At 51.7% G+C, this 20,110-nt stretch overlaps 1 long non-coding RNA gene across 1 annotated transcript in view; it reads left to right on the top strand.

Moving 5' to 3' along the window:
* LOC137570687 (uncharacterized) overlaps positions 1–20,110 on the top strand; it is a 34,681-nt gene that overhangs the window by 8,100 nt on the left and 6,471 nt on the right. The window contains exon 2 of the long non-coding RNA XR_011031137.1: positions 13,630–13,757. This is a non-coding gene — a long non-coding RNA (uncharacterized lncRNA). The remainder of the gene's footprint in view (positions 1–13,629; positions 13,758–20,110) is intronic.

A 20,110-nucleotide genomic window follows, 5' to 3' on the forward strand; every position in this document is an offset into this window, starting at 1 on the left:
CCCTAAAGGGGCTCCCTGTCACTCGCTCACTCACTCCCTAAAGGGGCTCCCTGTCACTCGCTCACTCACTCCCTAAAGGGGCTCCCTGTCACTCGCTCACTCACTCCCTAAAGGGGCTCCCTGTCACTCGCTCACTCACTCCCTAAAGGGGCTCCCTGTCACTCGCTCACTCACTCCCTAAAGGGGCTCCCTGTCACTCGCTCACTCACTCCCTAAAGGGGCTCCCTGTCACTCGCTCACTCACTCCCTAAAGGGGCTCCCTGTCACTCGCTCACTCACTCCCTAAAGGGGCTCCCTGTCACTCGCTCACTCACTCCCTAAAGGGGCTCCCTGTCACTCGCTCACTCACTCCCTAAAGGGGCTCCCTGTCACTCGCTCACTCACTCCCTAAAGGGGCTCCCTGTCACTCGCTCACTCACTCCCTAAAGGGGCTCCCTGTCACTCGCTCACTCACTCCCTAAAGGGGCTCCCTGTCACTCACTCACTCACTCCCTAAAGGGGCTCCCTGTCACTCACTCCCTAAAGGGGCTCCCTGTCACTCACTCCCTAAAGGGGCTCCCTGTCACTCCCTAAAGGGGCTCCCTGTCACTCCCTAAAGGGGCTCCCTGTCACTCCCTAAAGGGGCTCCCTGTCACTCCCTAAAGGGGCTCCCTGTCACTCCCTAAAGGGGCTCCCTGTCACTCACTCACTCCCTAAAGGGGCTCCCTGTCACTCACTCCCTAAAGGGGCTCCCTGTCACTCACTCCCTAAAGGGGCTCCCTGTCACTCACTCCCTAAACGGGCTCCCTGTCACTCACTCCCTAAAGGGGCTCCCTGTCACTCACTCACTAGCTAAAGGGGCTCCCTGTCACTCACTCACTAGCTAAAGGGGCTCCCTGTCACTCACTCACTCCCTAAAGGGGCTCCCTGTCACTCACTCACTCACTCCCTAAAGGGGCTCCCTGTCACTCACTCACTCACTCCCTAAAGGGGCTCCCTGTCACTCACTCACTCACTCCCTAAAGGGGCTCCCTGTCACTCACTCACTCCCTAAAGGGGCTCCCTGTCACTCACTCACTCACTCCCTAAAGGGGCTCCCTGTCACTCACTCACGCACTCACTCACTCACTCCCTAAAGGGGCTCCCTGTCACTCACTCACTCCCTAAAGGGGCTCCCTGTCACTCACTCCCTAAAGGGGCTCCCTGTCACTCACTCCCTAAAGGGGCTCCCTGTCACTCACTCCCTAAAGGGGCTCCCTGTCACTCACTCCCTAAAGGGGCTCCCTGTCACTCACTCCCTAAAGGGGCTCCCTGTCACTCACTCCCTAAAGGGGCTCCCTGTCACTCACTCCCTAAAGGGGCTCCCTGTCACTCACTCACTCCCTAAAGGGGCTCCCTGTCACTCACTCACTCCCTAAAGGGGCTCCCTGTCACTCACTCACTCCCTAAAGGGGCTCCCTGTCACTCACTCACTCCCTAAAGGGGCTCCCTGTCACTCACTCACTCCCTAAAGGGGCTCCCTGTCACTCACTCACTCCCTAAAGGGGCTCCCTGTCACTCACTCACTCCCTAAAGGGGCTCCCTGTCACTCACTCACTCCCTAAAGGGGCTCCCTGTCACTCACTCACTCCCTAAAGGGGCTCCCTGTCACTCACTCCCTAAAGGGGCTCCCTGTCACTCACTCCCTAAAGGGGCTCCCTGTCACTCACTCACTCCCTAAAGGGGCTCCCTGTCACTCACTCACTCCCTAAAGGGGCTCCCTGTCACTCACTCACTCCCTAAAGGGGCTCCCTGTCACTCACTCACTCCCTGAAGGGGCTCCCTGTCACTCACTCACTCCCTAAAGGGGCTCCCTGTCACTCACTCACTCGCTAAAGGGGCTCCCTGTCACTCACTCACTAGCTAAAGGGGCTCCCTGTCACTCACTCACTCCCTAAAGGGGCTCCCTGTCGCTCACTCACTCACTCCCTAAAGGGGCTCCCTGTCGCTCACTCACTCCCTAAAGGGGCTCCCTGTCGCTCACTCACTCCCTAAAGGGGCTCCCTGTCACTCACTCACTCACTCCCTAAAGGGGCTCCCTGTCACTCACTCACTCCCTAAAGGGGCTCCCTGTCACTCACTCACTCCCTAAAGGGGCTCCCTGTCACTCACTCACTCCCTAAAGGGGCTCCCTGTCACTCACTCACTCCCTAAAGGGGCTCCCTGTCACTCACTCACTCACTCCCTAAAGGGGCTCCCTGTCACTCACTCACTCGCTAAAGGGGCTCCCTGTCACTCACTCACTCGCTAAAGGGGCTCCCTGTCACTCACTCACTAGCTAAAGGGGCTCCCTGTCACTCACTCACTCCCTAAAGGGGCTCCCTGTCGCTCACTCACTCACTCCCTAAAGGGGCTCCCTGTCGCTCACTCACTCCCTAAAGGGGCTCCCTGTCACTCACTCACTCACTCCCTAAAGGGGCTCCCTGTCACTCACTCACTCCCTAAAGGGGCTCCCTGTCACTCACTCACTCCCTAAAGGGGCTCCCTGTCACTCACTCACTCACTCCCTAAAGGGGCTCCCTGTCACTCACTCACTCACTCCCTAAAGGGGCTCCCTGTCACTCACTCACTCACTCCCTAAAGGGGCTCCCTGTCACTCACTCACTCCCTAAAGGGGCTCCCTGTCACTCACTCACTCACTCGCTAAAGGGGCTCCCTGTCACTCACTCACTAGCTAAAGGGGCTCCCTGTCACTCACTCACTCCCTAAAGGGGCTCCCTGTCGCTCACTCACTCACTCCCTAAAGGGGCTCCCTGTCACTCACTCACTCCCTAAAGGGGCTCCCTGTCACTCACTCACTCCCTAAAGGGGCTCCCTGTCACTCACTCACTCCCTAAAGGGGCTCCCTGTCACTCACTCACTCCCTAAAGGGGCTCCCTGTCACTCACTCACTCCCTAAAGGGGCTCCCTGTCACTCACTCACTCCCTAAAGGGGCTCCCTGGCACTCACTCACTCACTCCCTAAAGGGGCTCCCTGTCACTCACTCACTCCCTAAAGGGGCTCCCTGTCACTCGCTCACTCCCTAAAGGGGCTCCCTGTCACTCGCTCACTCCCTAAAGGGGCTCCCTGTCACTCGCTCACTCCCTAAAGGGGCTCCCTGTCACTCGCTCACTCCCTAAAGGGGCTCCCTGTCACTCGCTCACTCCCTAAAGGGGCTCCCTGTCACTCGCTCACTCCCTAAAGGGGCTCCCTGTCACTCGCTCACTCCCTAAAGGGGCTCCCTGTCACTCGCTCACTCCCTAAAGGGGCTCCCTGTCACTCGCTCACTCCCTAAAGGGGCTCCCTGTCACTCGCTCACTCCCTAAAGGGGCTCCCTGTCACTCGCTCACTCCCTAAAGGGGCTCCCTGTCACTCGCTCACTCACTCCCTAAAGGGGCTCCCTGTCACTCGCTCACTCACTCCCTAAAGGGGCTCCCTGTCACTCGCTCACTCACTCCCTAAAGGGGCTCCCTGTCACTCGCTCACTCACTCCCTGAAGGGGCTCCCTGTCACTCGCTCACTCACTCCCTGAAGGGGCTCCCTGTCACTCGCTCACTCACTCCCTGAAGGGGCTCCCTGTCACTCGCTCACTCACTCCCTGAAGGGGCTCCCTGTCACTCGCTCACTCACTCCCTAAAGGGGCTCCCTGTCACTCGCTCACTCACTCCCTAAAGGGGCTCCCTGTCACTCGCTCACTCACTCCCTAAAGGGGCTCCCTGTCACTCGCTCACTCACTCCCTAAAGGGGCTCCCTGTCACTCACTCACTCGCTCACTCACTCCCTAAAGGGGCTCCCTGTCACTCGCTCACTCACTCCCTAAAGGGGCTCCCTGTCACTCGCTCACTCACTCCCTAAAGGGGCTCCCTGTCACTCGCTCACTCACTCCCTAAAGGGGCTCCCTGTCACTCGCTCACTCACTCCCTAAAGGGGCTCCCTGTCACTCACTCACTCGCTCACTCACTCCCTAAAGGGGCTCCCTTTCACTCGCTCACTCACTCCCTAAAGGGGCTCCCTGTCACTCGCTCACTCACTCCCTAAAGGGGCTCCCTGTCACTCGCTCACTCACTCCCTAAAGGGGCTCCCTGTCACTCGCTCACTCACTCCCTAAAGGGGCTCCCTGTCACTCACTCACTCACTCACTCCCTAAAGGGGCTCCCTGTCACTCACTCACTCACTCACTCCCTAAAGGGGCTCCCTGTCACTCACTCACTCACTCACTCCCTAAAGGGGCTCCCTGTCACTCACTCACTCACTCACTCCCTAAAGGGGCTCCCTGTCACTCACTCACTCACTCACTCACTCACTCCCTAAAGGGGCTCCCTGTCACTCACTCACTCACTCCCTAAAGGGGCTCCCTGTCGCTCACTCACTCACTCCCTAACCTGGGGCTCCCTGTCGCTCACTCACTCACTCACTCCCTAACCTGGGGCTCCCTGTCGCTCACTCACTCCCTAACCTGGGGCTCCCTGTCGCTCACTCACTCCCTAACCTGGGGCTCCCTGTCGCTCACTCACTCCCTAACCTGGGGCTCCCTGTCGCTCACTCACTCCCTAACCTGGGGCTCCCTGTCGCTCACTCACTCCCTAACCTGGGGCTCCCTGTCGCTCACTCACTCCCTAACCTGGGGCTCCCTGTCGCTCACTCACTCACTCACTCACTCCCTAACCTGGGGCTCCCTGTCGCTCACTCACTCACTCCCTAAAGGGGCTCCCTGTCGCTCACTCACTCACTCCCTAAAGGGGCTCCCTGTCGCTCACTCCCTCACTCACTCACTCACTCCCTAAAGGGGCTCCCTGTCGCTCACTCACTGACTCACTCACTCACTCCCTAAAGGGGCTCCCTGTCGCTCACTCACTCACTCACTCCCTAAAGGGGCTCCCTGTCGCTCACTCACTCACTCACTCACTCCCTAAAGGGGCTCCCTGTCGCTCACTCACTCACTCACTAAAGGGGCTCCCTGTCGCTCACTCACTCACTCACTCACTCACTCCCTAACCTGGGGCTCCCTGTCGCTCACTCACTCACTCACTCCCTAAAGGGGCTCCCTGTCGCTCACTCACTCACTCACTAAAGGGGCTCCCTGTCGCTCACTCACTCACTCACTCACTCACTCCCTAACCTGGGGCTCCCTGTCGCTCACTCACTCACTCCCTAAAGGGGCTCCCTGTCGCTCACTCACTCACTCACTCCCTAAAGGGGCTCCCTGTCGCTCACTCACTCACTCACTCACTCACTCCCTAAAGGGGCTCCCTGTCGCTCACTCACTCACTCCCTAAAGGGGCTCCCTGTCGCTCACTCACTCACTCACTCCCTAAAGGGGCTCCCTGTCGCTCACTCACTCACTCACTCCCTAAAGGGGCTCCCTGTCGCTCGCTCACTCACTCACTCCCTAAAGGGGCTCCCTGTCGCTCACTCACTCACTCACTCACTAAAGGGGCTCCCTGTCGCTCACTCACTCACTCACTCACTCACTCACTCACTCACTCACTCACTAAAGGGGCTCCCTGTCGCTCACTCACTCACTCCCTAAAGGGGCTCCCTGTCACTCACTCACTCACTCCCTAAAGGGGCTCCCTGTCACTCACTCACTCCCTAAAGGGGCTCCCTGTCACTCACTCACTCACTCCCTAAAGGGGCTCCCTGTCACTCACTCACTCCCTAAAGGGGCTCCCTGTCGCTCACTCACTCCCTAAAGGGGCTCCCTGTCGCTCACTCACTCCCTAAAGGGGCTCCCTGTCGCTCACTCACTCCCTAAAGGGGCTCCCTGTCGCTCACTCACTCCCTAAAGGGGCTCCCTGTCGCTCACTCACTCCCTAAAGGGGCTCCCTGTCGCTCACTCACTCCCTAAAGGGGCTCCCTGTCGCTCACTCACTCCCTAAAGGGGCTCCCTGTCGCTCACTCACTCCCTAAAGGGGCTCCCTGTCGCTCACTCACTCCCTAAAGGGGCTCCCTGTCGCTCACTCACTCCCTAAAGGGGCTCCCTGTCGCTCACTCACTCCCTAAAGGGGCTCCCTGTCGCTCACTCACTCCCTAAAGGGGCTCCCTGTCGCTCACTCACTCCCTAAAGGGGCTCCCTGTCGCTCACTCACTCCCTAAAGGGGCTCCCTGTCGCTCACTCACTCCCTAAAGGGGCTCCCTGTCGCTCACTCACTCCCTAAAGGGGCTCCCTGTCGCTCACTCACTCCCTAAAGGGGCTCCCTGTCGCTCACTCACTCCCTAAAGGGGCTCCCTGTCGCTCACTCACTCCCTAAAGGGGCTCCCTGTCGCTCACTCACTCCCTAAAGGGGCTCCCTGTCGCTCACTCACTCCCTAAAGGGGCTCCCTGTCGCTCACTCACTCCCTAAAGGGGCTCCCTGTCGCTCACTCACTCCCTAAAGGGGCTCCCTGTCGCTCACTCACTCCCTAAAGGGGCTCCCTGTCGCTCACTCACTCCCTAAAGGGGCTCCCTGTCGCTCACTCACTCCCTAAAGGGGCTCCCTGTCGCTCACTCACTCCCTAAAGGGGCTCCCTGTCGCTCACTCACTCACTCCCTAAAGGGGCTCCCTGTCGCTCACTCACTCACTCCCTAAAGGGGCTCCCTGTCGCTCACTCACTCCCTAAAGGGGCTCCCTGTCGCTCGCTCACTCACTCACTCACTAAAGGGGCTCCCTGTCGCTCGCTCACTCACTCACTCACTCACTAAAGGGGCTCCCTGTCGCTCGCTCACTCACTCACTAAAGGGGCTCCCTGTCGCTCGCTCGCTCACTCACTCACTAAAGGGGCTCCCTGTCGCTCACTCACTCACTCACTCACTAAAGGGGCTCCCTGTCGCTCACTCACTCACTCCCTAAAGGGGCTCCCTGTCGCTCACTCACTCACTCCCTAAAGGGGCTCCCTGTCGCTCACTCACTCACTCACTCCCTAAAGGGGCTCCCTGTCGCTCACTCACTCCCTAAAGGGGCTCCCTGTCGCTCACTCACTCACTCCCTAAAGGGGCTCCCTGTCGCTCACTCACTCCCTAAAGGGGCTCCCTGTCGCTCACTCACTCCCTAAAGGGGCTCCCTGTCGCTCACTCACTCCCTAAAGGGGCTCCCTGTCGCTCACTCACTCCCTAAAGGGGCTCCCTGTCGCTCACTCACTCCCTAAAGGGGCTCCCTGTCGCTCACTCACTCCCTAAAGGGGCTCCCTGTCGCTCACTCACTCCCTAAAGGGGCTCCCTGTCGCTCACTCACTCCCTAAAGGGGCTCCCTGTCGCTCACTCACTCCCTAAAGGGGCTCCCTGTCGCTCACTCACTCCCTAAAGGGGCTCCCTGTCGCTCACTCACTCCCTAAAGGGGCTCCCTGTCGCTCACTCACTCCCTAAAGGGGCTCCCTGTCGCTCACTCACTCCCTAAAGGGGCTCCCTGTCGCTCACTCACTCCCTAAAGGGGCTCCCTGTCGCTCACTCACTCCCTAAAGGGGCTCCCTGTCGCTCACTCCCTAAAGGGGCTCCCTGTCGCTCACTCCCTAAAGGGGCTCCCTGTCGCTCACTCCCTAAAGGGGCTCCCTGTCGCTCACTCCCTAAAGGGGCTCCCTGTCGCTCACTCCCTAAAGGGGCTCCCTGTCGCTCACTCCCTAAAGGGGCTCCCTGTCGCTCACTCACTCCCTAAAGGGGCTCCCTGTCGCTCACTCACTCCCTAAAGGGGCTCCCTGTCGCTCACTCACTCCCTAAAGGGGCTCCCTGTCGCTCACTCACTCCCTAAAGGGGCTCCCTGTCGCTCACTCACTCCCTAAAGGGGCTCCCTGTCGCTCACTCACTCCCTAAAGGGGCTCCCTGTCGCTCACTCACTCCCTAAAGGGGCTCCCTGTCGCTCACTATCTAACCTGGGGGTCCCTGTCAGAATCCAGGTGAGAGGTTTCTAGCATAATAAGGGGGCATTCTGCCTATTTATGTGAAATGCTGTCTATTTATGTGCCTCATGACTGCTGAATTTGTCTTGTTGGGGGCCTAATGATTGAATTTTCACTTGTTGGGGGCCTCATGATTTGTTGGGAGTCTCAAGATTGCTGAATTTGTCTTTTTGGGGGCCTCATGATTTGTTAGGGGCCTCATGATTTGTTGGGGCCTCATGATTGCTGAATTTGTCTTGTTGGGGGTCACATGATTGCTAACTGCGAGACTATGGGAAAAGCTGAATCATTACCATATGAGACAATAGCATTAAACCTACTTTTTTTAGCTTTTTTAAACAGAAAATAAAACTGGGAGGTTCTAAAAAAAAATGATGGAGCACTTCCTCCTTCCGGCTTGAAGGAGGAAGTGCTCGATATCGAGGTTTGCAACGCGTCCATTCGGACACTTGCACCTCGTTGAAACGCTGGGCGGAGAGCGGCGTTCTGGGTAATTAACCCCGCCGCATCTAGCCGCTCAGCTGTGGCAATTAGAGCTAACTTGAATCACGAGTATCCACCGTGGTTATTCATGATTAATTTGTGGACAGCAAGCCTCCAACTAGCTTTGCCAACATGTAATGGCTACGCACATTTCTCAGTTTGGGAGGGGGGGGGGTCCGGACTGATGATTTGTGAGGGGCCCCAAAATTTCTGATGGCGGCCCTGTGCGCAGGTGCAGAATGCTCCTGGCTGTAGGAGCAGCCCGTGGCCGGACTGCGCTGACTGGCTGAATTACCGGGACTCATAGCAGAAGATTCAGGTGGTGGAGGAGGACAGCGAGAAACTGATTGGCCTGAAGGGGGCTGGAGGAAGCCCCAGGTATGTATAAAACTTTTCTTTTCATCCGTCTCAGGTACCATTTAATTCGTAGTCACCAAATTTTAACATATCAAAATATTTGATTTCATGAGCAAAAGGAGTGCATCCATTAGCATAAATCGGCATTGGCGCAGAATTATATCCATCTCCTTGACCATCTATATAAATGACACGGCTACACATTGTGTGTGTGTGTGTGTGTGTGTGTGTGTGTGTGTTCGATCAGATACGTATATCTGACTTAAAAATATGGGGACTGCTTTTATTGAAGCAGCACAAGTAACTGATTTTGATTGGTTTATTTCATTTTTGTGGACTAAGCACAGCTATTACAGTATATATAAATTATTTAAGTGGACTATTATCTGTTAGAACATTTTATCATATTTATTTTAATTACAGTTTAAATTCATTAGTAGTCGGTGCATCTTTGCGACTCCGCCTCCAGACACCCAAAAATACTCCAACTCCACAGCCCTGGTTTTAACTGGATACACAATGCGAGTCTTAAAGGGCAACTGAAGTAAGAAGGATATGGAGGCCAATACCAGTTGCTTGGTAGCCTTGCTGATCTATATGGCTGCAGTGGTGTCTGAATAACATCAGGAACAAGCATGCTGTTAGGCTGCTTTCACAGTAAGACGTTACAAGCGCACGTTAGTGCAGCCTGCAACACAGCCCACCGCACAGCAATGAAAAATCAATGGGCTGTTCACAGTGCCCATGTTGCGTTACATTGTAACGCAGCAAGCTAAAAAAGTGCTGCATGCTGTGCGTTATACGCGGCTAAGCCGCGTTAGACTGTTTGCACATGCTCAGTGATGTTGGAGGAGGAGGTCTCTCCTCCTCCGCAGCCAGCCACATGGCTAATTTATATTCACTGCACTGTGATGTGCAGTGTTTACTTCCTGGAGCGGCCGCTCTGTGCGGCGATTGGCTTTCGGGACCACGTGATGCGGATCACGTGGTCTCCGCATCGCACAGCACAAAGAAGTCGATAATGCAGCTCTTGGTAGCATCCTCCTCCAGCACCACCAGGCGTTGCGTTAGGGAAACGTTATGCGACCTATAATGTCCCCTAAAACGCAACGTCCTGGTGGGAAAGAGAGCTTAATCTTGTCAGATCTGACAATGTCAGAAACATCTAATCTGCTGCATGCTTGTTCAGAGTCTATGGTTAAAAGTATTAGAGGCAGAGGGTCAGCAGGACAGCCAGGCAACTGGTATTGTATAAAAGGAAATGCATATGGCAGCCCCCATATCCTTACTTCAGTTGCCCTTTAAAGGATACCCGAAGTGACATGTGAGATGATGAGATAGAAAAGGGTATGTACAGTGCCTTGCACACAAATAATTATGCTGTGCTTCTTTTTTTTTTCTTTTTTTTTTTTTTTCCTTTCCTTTTTCTGCCTAAAATGGTTAAATATCAGGTATATAAGTGGCTGACTCAGTCAGGAAGTGAATACAGTGTAACCCTCGCCGATAAGAAATTCCAACTATAGAACACTTTCCTAGAAGAAAATGGCTTCTGAGAGCAAGAAAGAGATAAAAAGGGAATTTCTTATCAGTGAGGGTCACACTGTAGTCACTCCCTGTCTGAGTCAGCCACTTACATACCTGATATTTAACTCTTTCAGGCAGAGAAAGAAAAAAAGGAACACAGCATAGTTATTTGTGTGCTAGGCATTCTACATACACCTGTCTATCTCATCATGTCACATGTCACTTCGGGTATCCTTTAAAGGGAACCTAAACTAAGAGGTATATGGATTTTTCCTTTTCAAATAATACCAGTTGCCTGCTTTTCGTGCTGATTCTGTGTCTCTAATACTTTTAGTCATAACCCCTCAACAAGCATGCAGATCAGGTGCTCTGACTGAAGTCAGACTGGATTAGCTGCATGCTTGTTTCAGGTGTGTGATACAACCACTGCTGAAGCCAAAGAGATCAGCAGGACCAACAAGCAACTGGTATAAAAAGAAACCTCCATATCCCTCCCAGTTTAGGTTCCCTTTAAGCTTGACCTGGCATGGAGAGGAAGGAATTCATGTTTAGGTAAGGGTGGAGTTAACTAGGGATGATCAATGAGAAACAAATTTCTCTTAACAGTCAAATGTCCTGTAAATGTTATATGCAGCTTGAATTTGAACCAATGAGAATAACTGTCAATTTTTGTGGTACAGGTTCAAGTTGTATAATTTTCATGACATTTGAATGTTTGAAGAAATGATTTGCATCACATTACGGTAATCATACCCAGAGTTCTCACACCATAGATTAAATCACAGCGGGGCCAAAACACTGCTGGTGAGTCTTGGGAGGAGATTGACAAACTAGATCTCATGAAACACAGATCTGTGGTGAGAACACTGTAGCCAGACATTTAGTGATGAGCAGATTCCACCAAGTAACAAATCTATCTGATTGAATCTTAGAGAGAGATCTGTTGGCTGCCCATACTTCGCAGGTGGATTCCCAATCAATTTCAGTCTGCTGCCGTTCCCCAGTGTATAAATGTACCCCCTGTGTGTGCATTTATACATGTCCTGTCCCAGCATGCGGTGCCCTTCCATCTTCGGGATGTGCTGCTCTTCCATACATGCCACTGGTGCATGGCATGTGGTGTGTGATGTCATGAATGGAAAAGCCGTGTATTCTGATGACTGGCACTATGCGGTGGGCGACACCGCACAGATCCTGTATAAATGTACATTGCGGGATAGCGCCGTTGGTTTTGTTGTTCGTTGCTTGTCCCGCTATCACTTGCTGTTACTGCTGTGCACCAATTGATCATTTCAGCCTGGCATCTTGCAGCATGTTCAATTGGGCATGCAGTTGGTGGCACTTTTTTTTTAATGGTTTTTCTGATTTGATAATTATGGAACTGGATGGTCGATAGTTGCCAAGTGTGCAATGTATGGGCACCTTTACAATACAGTTCTCTGACTGGCTCTGTCTACCTCCACTCGCATACAGTGGGATGTGAAAGTTTGGGCAACCTTGTTAATCGTCATGATTTTCCTGTATAAATGGTTGGTTGTTACGATAAAAACTGTCAGTCAAATATATCATATAGGAGACACACACCGTGATATTTGAGAAGTGAAATTAAGTGTATTGCATTTACAGAAAGCGTGCAATAATTGTTTACAATTAGGCAGGTGCATACATTTGGGCACTGTTGTCATTTTATTGATTCCAAAACGTTTAGACCTAATTATTGGAACTCAAATTGGCTTGGTAAGCTCAGTGACCCCTGACCTACATACACAGGTGATTCCAATTATGAGAAAGAGAATTTAGGGGGTAATTGTAAGTTTCCCTCTTTATTAAAAAAAAAAAAACTTTCTCTGAAGAATAGAAACATGGGGGTCTCAAAACAACTTTCAAATGACCTGAAGACAAAGATTGTTCCCCATCATGGTTTAGGGGAAGTATACAGAAAGCTGTCTCAGAGATTCCAGCTGTCTGTTTCCACAGTTAGGAACTTATTGAGGAAATGCAAGACTACAGGCTAAGTTCAAGTTAAGGCTCGAAGTGGCAGACCAAGAAAAATCTCAGACAGAAGCAACGAATAGTGAGAATAGTCAGTCAACCCACAGACCAGCACCAAAGACCTGCAATATAATCTTGCTGCAGATGGAGATGATGTGCATCGTTCAACCATTCGGCGCACTTTAAACGAGGAGATGCTGTAATGCGAGAGTGATGCAGAGGATGCACAGCACAAACAGAGCCGCTTGAGATATGATAAAGCACATTTGGACAAGCCAGCTTCATTTTGGAATAAGGTGCTGTGGACTGATAAGTTATTTGGGCATAACAAGGGGTATTATGCATGGAGGAAAAGGAACACAGCATTCCAAGAAAAACACCAGCTACCTACAGTAAAATATTTTGGTGGTTCCATCATGCTGTGTGGCCAGTGCATGGACTAGAAATCTTGTCAAAGTTGAGACTAATAGATTCCACTCAGTATCAGCAGATTCTGGAGACCAATGTCCAGGAATCTGTGACAACTGCAGCTGCGCCAAGGCTGGATCTTTCAACAAGACAAGGACCCTAAACACTGCTCAAAATCCACTAAGGCATTCATGCAGAGGAACAAGTACAACATTCTGGATTGGTCACCTCAGTCCCCAGACCTGAATATAATTGAAAATCTGTGGTGTGAGTTAAAGAGAACTGTCCATGCTCGGAAGCCATCAAACCTGAATGAACTAGAGATGTTTTGTAAAGAGGAATGGTTCAACAATACCTTCAACCAGAATCTAGACTCTAATTGGAAGTTACAAGAAGTGTTTAGAGGCTGTGATGTCTGCAAAAGGAGGATCTACTAAATATTCATTTCTTTTTTTGTGGTGCCCAAAGTTATGCACCTGCCTAATTTTAATTCAAATATCACTGTGTCTCTCCTATGATATATTTAAGTGCCTTTTATTGTTACAACCAAAGATTTATACAGGAAAAACATGACTATTAACAAGTTTGCTCAAACCTTGGCATCCCACTGTAGAACACAAGATGGACTGACTAATCCCTCTCTCCACTGCTGTGTATATTTGCCTGTGGTGGGATATCTTTTCATTGGCTGTTGGGTTTGTTCAACATGACGCCCACTTCACTCTTCCTGGCAAAATTTGGCACGGTTACTGGCTGTCGCTTTGACCACCCTTTTAACAAGATGCCAAATGAACTTTTTTTTTTTACATGTGTGATATTTATGAAACAAAGGTGAAAATCATATATGTGGGTATACTGTATGCTGCTGTTCTTATTCATTAGAGAGGCGTATGATTGGCCCCACATTTATTCTGCAGCAGGAAAATAACCCCACAAATTGATTAGGAACCATGTTTAGCATAAAGAAGTCTTTAGAATTGATGGTTTGGCCCCCACAGAGACCTGATCTCCACATGGAGCGTGTCTGGGATTTCATGGAGACAGACGGTTGTGAGGAAGCCTACAACTTCACATCTACAGAAGATCTGAGGTTAATTCTCCATTGATGATTGGAACAACCTACCAGGTGAGTTCCTTCAAAAACTACAAGTGTACCTAAAATAATTGATGCTGAGGCGAAGGGCGGTTACCCCAAATATTGTTGAAGATTTCTTGCGTGTTTGTTCACTGCATTATTTTAAATGAGGAAAATTAAATGCCATTTGGATTTTTAAAAATTATTTTGTCAGCATTTTTTTTTTTTTTTTTTTTTTTTTTTTTTTTTTTTTACACCTGCCTTAAACCTTTAGCACACTACTCAGAACAGAACGGGGGCCCCTTGCAGGACCCGACCCGCGGTCCGCTGCGTCGGGGCCCCAGGCCTCCGCTTTTAAATTAGCTAAAAATGTGTTCTGAAGGATTCCAATGAGCTTCCTCAACTTTTGGAGCGATTGGATAAGTGCCTGAACTCTGATATGTTTGTTAAAGGGAACTTGAAGCAAGTGGTATATTATGGCTGCCATATTTATTTTCTAAAATTTATTTTTCATTGCAAAACAAACAATGGCAAATCGAATTGAATCGAATCCCGATAGGACATGTCTGATTTAATCGATCGTAAATTAGAATCGTAATCGAATTGTACAAAGAATTGTATCGTGTAGATTGGGCTTTAGGCCCGTTAACTGGGCCATGTGGGTGAAGGGTGGTAACAGCCGTCTAGCTACTTGTACTGGAGGGTAAGCGGGTAACCGCCACCCGGCTACTTGTGCTGGTGGAGAAGGTGGGGGGGGCTGCTGCTTTTCAATTAGGAGGAGAGATACAATTGCTGTGTGTGGATGGAATCGATTACTTTCTGCTGATACAGACCACACAGACACACCTATTTGCTTTCTGCATGACCTTTACTTTTTTTGTGTCCCCTACAGTTCTAGAAGCAGACCTGAGTGCTTTATTTAGCCTGCAGCCATAGTATTCATATTGTGTGGGGGCAGGGCCTGGCGTAATTCTATCCTAACACTACAATGTATTTTTGTGTTCAGTGTATAGTCAGTACATAAATCTCTGTATTCCTCTGGTGTCACATGGTGTCTGATCTCTCCTCTCTGCAGTGAGTGTAGCAGTAATGGTGATTCGGTCCTGTCATATACCAGCGTACGCAGTAACAGCTCCTACCTGGGCAGCGATAAGATGGGATCAGGTGACCTCTCATTCTAACGTTTGTAACAGGGCTGTGGAGTTGGAGGAGTCGGAGCAATTTTGGGTACCTGGAGTCGCTAGGTTTATAAACTTAGGAGTCTGAGTTGGATGATTTTTGTACTCCACTCCACAGCCCTGATTTGTAAACAGGCTTACCCCATACACATGCTCAACAAAAGTATTTTAAATACACAATTCTAAAACAAATTGTTTGCTATTGTTCAAGCAACTGATAAGACCCAGCTCAAGTCAATCCAACCGTTGCATTGACTTGAGCTGGGTCTTATCAGTTGCTTGACCAATAGCAAACAAACTTTTTGGTTTGTTTCATCAGCAAAAGTTGTTTGATAATTGTGCATTTAAAAGACTTTGGTTGAGCGTGTGTATGGGCCTTTAGTGTTATAATTACGGGAAATGTTTTTCATCTATTCTAGTTTTTAAAGGACACCCGAGGTGAAAATAAACTAATGAAATAAACAATTGTATTCATCCTCCTTCTCCTAAATATGAATTTTTATTTATATTCCACAGTTTTATTTTATATTTAAATCTACTGTTTAAGTTTTTTTTTTATTGTTTTTTGCTCAATGACACATTCATTGAAGTATGCCAGAACTAAAATCTATGAACTATTGACCCTTTTTATCTCTTTCCAATTGCAGTGATATGAACAATGAAAACATGCAGTTATGTTACAGACAAGGCTAAGGGTAGACAGTCATACACGGGTGCTTGGATACCCCTTATCAAAATCCGAATTGATCCGGATACCCAGATATCCAGATCGGATATCAGAATCCGAACTTTGTGGTATCTGCGTATACATGGATATTGAACGCATTATCCGGGCGGATTCGGATATCCGGATAGAAAACCGGAAGTGGCCTTTAAATTGCTTCCAAACCGTTTTTTAGGGTAAATGAGGCATGTAACATAATGTTTTATTTTTCAAAGGGAAACACTAATTATGTGGAGACTTAAAATAAAAAAAAAAAAATTAAAAAAAAAATGGCGGTAAATTAACATCAGGTCTAGGTTCCAGACAGCGGTCGTGCAGCCCACATTGTGTCCAAACTCCAACCGCACAACTGGGACATCCGTTTTCAGCTCAGACGTCTCAAAAAAATTAAAGCTATTGTAGTGGCGTAATAGCTGGTAGCAGTGGCAGGCTATTGTGGTGGCAGACTGGCAGTGGCAGCAGAAGATATAGTTTTGTGTGGACCCTGGTGGTGTGGTGGGTACCACAGACAGGACCAGCAGGAGTAGGTAGATGCAGCTATTGTAGTGGAATAATAGCTGGTGGCAGGCTATTGTTGTGGCGTAATAGCTGGTGGCAGTGGCAGACTGGCAGTGGCAGCAGAAGATCTAGTATTGTGTGGACCCTGGTGGTGGTGGGTACCACAGACAGCAGCAGCAGGAGGAGTAAGTAGATGCAGCTATTGTAGTGGCATAATAGCTGGTAGTGGCAGCAGAAGATATAGTTTTGTGTAGACCCAGGTGGTGGTGGGTACCACAGGCGGCAGGAGGAGTAGGTAGATGCAGCTATCATAGTGGCATAATAGCTGGTAGTGGCAGCAGAACATATAGTTTTGTGTGGACCCTGGTGGTGGTGGTGGGTACCACAGACAGCAGCAGCAGCAGGAGGAGTAGGTAGATGCAGCTATCGTAGTGGCATAATAGCTGGTAGTGGCAGCAGAAGATATAGTTTTGTGTGGACCCTGGTGGTGGTGGGTACCACAGGAAGGAGCAGCAGGAGGAGCAGTAGGTAGTCATGTAGATGCACCCTGGCGGTGGGAAGAGCACAGGCAGCAGGAGACAGGAGGAGAAGTGCAACGTGTGGCAGGCAGCATAGAGGTTCCACCATGGCACCTAGTGTTGGTACCACGGCACAGTTAAAACATTACAAAGTAGAGGTTCGAGGAAGCGGTCGTACTGCCGCAGTTGGGGCCTCCCCTTAACTCGGACAGCACAGTTATCAGCCCAGACACCTCCTAAAAAATTACACAGCAATTGTGTTTACATAGACCATGGCACCTAGTGTGTTGGTAACACGGCTGTAAAAAATTTTTTTGAACCAGGCTTATTACTCAAGACAGAGCCTGGAGGTTGTGGTGGTAAAGGGTGATAAGGCAGGCATAGTGATTTCCAGCCACTTCATTTCCCCCTCTTGCCAACAACAGGGGCCAGGAATTCGCCAACCACCCAAGCCTGATTTATTTTGAGAAATGTAAGTCTGTCCACAGACTGGGTGGACAGACGAGAGCGATTCTCGGTGACCACGCCACTGAACGCACTGAAGCACCTCTCGGACAGCACGCTGGAAGGGGGGCAAGCAAGGATTTCCAGGGCATACTGCGCCAGCTCGCTCCAAATATCCAGGTGCTTGACCCAGTAATCCAAGGGGTCTAAAGGGGTGTCGCTGTCAAGCCCGCTGTAGGACCCCATGTAGTCTGCCACCATCCGGGTCAGGCGCTGGTTCTGGCTTTGATAGCCATATGCTGCTGCAGGCACCTCCTCAGTCAGCAGCTGTACCGGAGTGGCGTACATCGCCTTTGTGAGAGACAGCAGGTTTGATGGGTGCTTCTGCTGCTGGACGCAGGCACCTGCTGCTGTGCTGGCTGGACTGTGACAGCAGGGGGGGGTGGAAGTATGGGAAAAGGCTTCCTCCAAGCGCTGAACCAGGGACTGCTGCAAGTCCCTCATTCGACGCACAGGGTCTCCTCCTACAGGCAAGAACTGATGCAGCTTTCCCTTCAGCTGTGGGTCCAGCATCAGGGTGATCAAGATGTCCTCCCGACCACGCATCTGCTTCACCCTTGGGTCACTGCGCAGGCACTGCAGCATGTGCGCTCCCATGGGGAAGAGGGCTGCCATCTCTGCTGACACATAATCATCTCCCCCAGTGCGGTCCTCCTCTGATTCCTGATCCTCCCCCTGCTCTCCACCCACGTACCACGGCAGCTGCACTCAGCTGTCCCTCCTCATCCTCGAGGTCAGGGACCTCCAACTCCTCCAAGTCCTCAACCTCCTCCTCCTGCTGCACAGAGGTGGACTGTGCAGATGGCTTCTGCTCCTGCTGGATCAAGGCTTTCTCTCCCACTTCCAGCAGAGCATAGAGGGCCTTGTCCAGCATGCACACCGGGGCACCCACTCACACAGCGGCGCACGGTCCCGGCTGACCATGTTGGTGGCCTCCAGGAAGGGTGCCAGAACCAAGCACACCACACCATTTTGCCCCACTCAGCACTGAGGATGATGTCTGGGAGGTGGGTGGTGCCGGTCCCGAACACTGTGGTGGCTTTGGCCAGGTATTGGTTGACAGCCTGCCTCTGTTCAACCAGATGATCCAACATGGCCAGGGTGGAATTCCACTGTGTTGGAATGTCTATGATGAGACAGTGCCGGGGCAGGTTCAGCTCCATCTGCACGGCTTCCAGGGATGCTGAGGCACCACCCGAGTGGCGGAAATGACCCACCGGTTTCCTAGCCGCTTTCAACAGGGGGTCCATCCCCTGGTAGATTCTCAAATTTCTGCACCACCAGCTACAGGACATGGGATAGACAGGGGTTTTGGGTGAGATCTCCCCGGTGGATGGCAGCAACAAGGTTGGCCCCATTGTCGGACACCACCTCTCCGACTCTCAGGCCTCTGGGGGTCAGCCAACTCCTCTTCTGCTCTTGGAGTTTGGCCAGGACATGGTCTGCCGTCAGTCTGTGTTTCCCCAGGCTGACCATCTCCAGCAGCGCTTGGCAGTGGCGGGCCTTCACACTGCTGCTGAGGCAGGGGTGTTTGGCGGCAGGTTTGCCGGAGGGTGGAACCGGATCAGAGGAACCTGCTGCACTTCCCCCTGACCCTGCTGCGGGGTGGCACAACCCACTGGCTTGATGATGCTGCTGTCCCCCCCTCCCCCCCTCACCCCCTTCCACCAAACTGACCCAATGAGTGGTAAAGGACAGGTACTAGCGGCCTGTCCCAAGCCGGTTCGACCATGGGTCCATGGTTACATGGACCTGCTTCCCCAACGCATGGTCTAGGCCACGTTCCACATTGGTCATCATGAAGCGATGCAGTGCTGGGATGGCCGTGCGGGAAAAGTAGTGCCGGCTGGGGATAGGCCAATCCGGCGATGCACACTGAAGGAGCGCGCGTATGTCGCTCCCCTCCTGCAAAAAGGAGTATGGGAGGACATGGCCCATGCAAGCAGGCTGGTCAGCTGGCGGATGCGACGGCTGCCAGGAGGCTGAGCCTTGACGACAAATGACTCGCTCAGCAGGGTCTGACGTTTTTTTACTTGCACGGGATGAGAAGGGAGCAGAGGAGACCGCTGAGGACTGGCTGCCTGAACAGGCCTCAGTGTCGGCAGGAGTGGCAAAGGGGGTTCTGGTGGTGCTTTTTGCCGGAACACTGCCAGCGCCAGCTTCCTTCAGCCTCTTTAACTCCTCATACTCAATATAATGCTTTTTTTGCCAGATGGTTGAAGCTGGTGTTGCTGTAGTTGGAGGGGATGCAACCTCTGCTCAGCTTCATCTGGCACACGTTGCAAGTTACAAACTGGCTGTCCACTGAGGGCAGATTAAAGAACTGCCAGATTGGGGATAGAAATTTGCCCTTACGCCCTGAATGAGCTGCTTTTTTGTTTCTCCCTGCGGTGGTTGGGGCCTGGGGTTGAGTGATGCGGCTGGTGGTAGCAGCAGAAGATAATGCAGCAGGCTGTGGGTCCTGCATTCTACGCCCACTGCTGCTCCTGCCAATGTCAGCAATGCTGATCCTCCTTGACAGACCCACAGACGCATCCTTCTCCTCAGACTCAGAGCTAACATCACCCTCCCGTGGATGGTAGCCTTGGTCCTTCATCTCGTCGTCATTATCAGCTGACCCCCCAAACTCCTCTTCTGCTGACACATCAGGCACGGACTCACCCCAACAATCACCGTCACCATCTGTGACTCCTCCACATACCCCATTATGCCTAGAATATCCTCCTCAAACTCATTGGTAACAGCCCTGATTGCGCTCGCAGTGCCTGGAGTAAAGAGCATGATGACTGAGGGTAGGCTGCCCGCTGGGGTCGACATGATGGCCGACGAGTCCCCATGCACTGCTGGGTGGCTGCTGCTTCTCCTGCGAACAGGAGTGGTGGTGGGGGTGGAGCTCTCTGTTGTAGAGCTGGTGGTGGCCTGCTCATCCACCATCAGCTGCATCATCGGCTCGGCGTCTTTCTCCTCCAATTTGCGGCGCCA

This window comes from Hyperolius riggenbachi, chromosome 4, assembly GCF_040937935.1.
Source record: "Hyperolius riggenbachi isolate aHypRig1 chromosome 4, aHypRig1.pri, whole genome shotgun sequence".
NCBI classification, from domain to species: Eukaryota; Metazoa; Chordata; class Amphibia; order Anura; family Hyperoliidae; genus Hyperolius; species Hyperolius riggenbachi.